Genomic DNA, 3,236 nt, shown 5'->3' with positions numbered 1-3,236 from the left:
CACACACACACACACACACACACACACACACACTGGGGCTAGAGATTGAACCCAGGGCTTTGTGTATGCAAACACTCTGTCACTGAACCACGTTCTCAGTCCACCCAATAAATCCATTCCTAATTTAAAGTGACCAAATCCCCAGTGCCTGACAGTTCCACGCCCTCCCACAACTACGCCAAGAGGAGAAGCTGGGAGCTTTCCATAGGCCTTGTCCTGTCCATCCCTTTGACTGATGGGGCCCTGGTGTCAGAAAGGGAGGAGTCAGTGGAGGCAGCAGGAGTGAGCAGGGTGCAGAAGGGAAGTGTAGGGTGACCCTGTCCTGCCATCCCCGGCGGAGCTGAAACGAGGCCTGGATGGCAGCTCCAAAGGAAGTCACCCACTCAGAGCGAAGACGTTCTGGCATCACTGAAAAACGGTGGAGCCTCTCTTTTAAGCCTGTGAGAATCACAGAGTAGCACTCCATGAACGCAAGGTCTTTTTCTTTAATAAAACTCATGATTAAATTGTGAACAGCTCTTGTGTTGTATATGCATATCCATATACATATCGATACATCTAATGTCTGTATCACAAATTTTGAAATCTTGTCTTGATGTTTCTTTTTTTTTCTGTCACATATCAGAGGCTCCCAAGCTGGAAGTGCCTCCGGCTTCTCCTGGAAGCCTATATCCCTATGTCCTCCCTTGGGGAAGGTGCGGTTGATTGTGTCACCCACAACATCCCATCCTGTGGTCAGGAGATGAGGGTCCTCAGATTAGTCAGTAGCCACCAATTGCCACACAGGAGATTTGCCTGGATGGGGAATACATGAATTCCCAGGACAAGGAGGAGGGGCCACAAGTTGTGGGTTTCAGAGCAGGACCTGCTATCCACTTTTCCTGGGCCTCTTTTGCTCTACTGACCTTAGCTTGGCTTTTCTTGTCACACCTGCCTGGAGCCCTCCTCTTCAACTGCCTCATTTAACTGCCACTCCCATCACACCGTAGGAGGGAACTCTGGGGGACCAACATTCCTCAGCCCACATTAAAGGGCACTCCCCACTCCCAGGATGGGCCTAGGCCAGGCAGGTCTGGCTCCTTCTGTAACAGAGCTACCTCCCGGCCTGTCTCATATTTGCATAAGAGGGCTGAATCCTCTCTCCAATCCGCTTTGAGGATGAAAAACAGCACGGAGCAAGGCCTTTCATGACTAGCCTGACAAAGAAGGCCAGTGCCCACAGACCCCTACCAGAGGCCCTGCCTATGAGAACACATCCCATTTCTTCCTCTTTGCTCTCAGGAAGGTGAAACACTCCTGGGTAGAGAGAGGGAAAGGGAATCCAATCTTCAAAGCAGGGAGGAGGTATGCATTAATTCATTCATTCATTCCCCATTCATTTTGCCAAAATAAAAGGGCAATTTGAGCTCCGTGTTCTTTTCTTGAATTAAGCAAAAGGACAGTCCAGACCAGCACTGCAGTTAGCTCTTGCATACAAAAGCTTCCTGTTGTCCTGCAAGCATTGCAAACTTTGAAGCACAGGTCTTGTCTGCTTCCTTGTGTCTCTTTGCACCGCACTCTGAACAGGTGGCCAGTTGTGAGGTCAGTGGAAGGGTTCCACAGTGGCCCACGAACTGGGTAAGAAAGAGCCAAACCTCTAAATTTAGAAAAAGCAGGTCTTGGTTCACTTTTAAGAATGTATTAGGCACACAGGACCAATTATTGTCATACTGCTCATCCTCATACTTGGTCCCTGCATGGTAAAATGGATATCAAGGCTCGTACATCAAAGAGTAACCACTTCCCCTCACTACCAGATGTTGATTATGAATAACAACAATGATAATGAAAATTGGTATGAGCATAGTGAAGGGTAAGGAGTTACCCCAAAAACAAAGTGAGGAATGATAGGGGAAACTTTAATAGTGAAAACCTAGGAAATGTCACAATGTAAGATAACTTTGCCTTTTGCTCTGTTTAGTTCAGAATTAAGCAGCACTGGGAGGCATCTAGTCTTTAAAAGTTTTGTAAATAAAAAGAAACACTGCTAGCTTTGGTGACCAAACACCTCCCTTCCCCTTGGCTAGAATAGATAAATCTTAAAGGTAACTTCCCCTCACAAAGAATGGCATCCTGGTTGAAATTCAACTGCTTTGCCACCATGTTTTGGGTATCAGCAATGTGACCTGTGAAAATGCAGTGTAATTAACTGAATCATGGTCTTGCTTTCCTCAGTTTCAGTTACCTGCAGTCACCTGAAAATATCAATGGTAAATTCCAAAAATAACTCAGAACTTCTAATCTGCATTATGCTGAGCAATTTGAAAAACTTCGTGAGGCCCAGCTTCCTCCTATCCTGGTCTGAGTTATCCCTTTGTTGGGTGCTCTATGGACTACCCATTCACCTGTCATTGGGCCATCATCTCGGTTATCAGATGGGCTGTCACAGAGCTGCTAGTTTGTGTCCAAGAAACCCTCAGCTGATTACATCCGTCCAAAAGTAGGGATGCTGGTCATTTTAGGACAGCATATTGTTATACTTGTTCTAGTTCATTAGTTACTATTGTTAGTCTCTTACTGTAGTAACATAAATTTATCTTTATCACAGGTATGTATGTGTAGGAAAAGGCATGGCTGTGCTCACTTCTGCAGCACGTATACTAAAATTGGAAAAAGCATGGTATACATAGAGCTCAGTCCCATCTGCAGTTTCAGGCACCCACCAAGGGTCTGGAAGGGATCCCCTCATCCCCTCAGATGACAGGGGACTGTGTTTGTCAAACCCTCCCTGGTGTCTTCTTATTGTTATCCTAGTCAATTCTACCCTCTGCTGGTTGTTTCTGGCTTCTCCCCTTCTGGAGAGCAGTTCATTCACTCCCTTCCCCGACCTATTATTCCTCTTCCTGCCCAAAAGGAGGTGGCAATGAGGAGGGACTGGCAACAGTTACAGAACTGGACAATGGGTCCTCCAAGGCCGGTTCCCTGGCCTGAGAGGGGCAGGGCCAGCAGAGGTTTTCTTTATGTGTGCCTACATTGTCCCACCAAATTACAATGCCTCCACCCCTTCCTCGGTGCATGCAAATCACTGTAGATAACATCGTTTGACATTTGCACAGCCCTCTGTATAACCCAGAATTCTTTATCATGTGACCTTCACGCCAACCCAGGATCTCAGAGACACAGCAGACTTCCTTTGACAAGCTTCCAAACAGATTCAGAGTCAGATGCTGCCAGGTTGCTGGCAAGAGGATGCCAAG

The 3,236-nt window shown here is 46.8% G+C and overlaps 1 protein-coding gene across 1 annotated transcript in view; it reads right to left on the bottom strand.

Moving 5' to 3' along the window:
- LOC104867790 (multidrug resistance-associated protein 9) overlaps positions 1–982 on the bottom strand; it is a 122,764-nt gene extending 121,782 nt beyond the window's left edge. Inside the window, 1 exon segment of the mRNA XM_033760596.1 lies at positions 906–982. The gene's annotated coding sequence lies outside the window, so the exon portion shown is untranslated.
- Positions 983–3,236: the final 2,254 nt, after the last annotated feature.

This window comes from Fukomys damarensis, unplaced genomic scaffold (genome assembly GCF_012274545.1).
Source record: "Fukomys damarensis isolate Sample0158 unplaced genomic scaffold, DMR_v1.0_HiC HiC_scaffold_114, whole genome shotgun sequence".
Taxonomy (NCBI): Eukaryota; Metazoa; Chordata; class Mammalia; order Rodentia; family Bathyergidae; genus Fukomys; species Fukomys damarensis.
The sequence above is the reverse complement of the archived record's forward strand: the minus strand, read 5'-3'. Positions and strand labels throughout refer to the sequence as shown.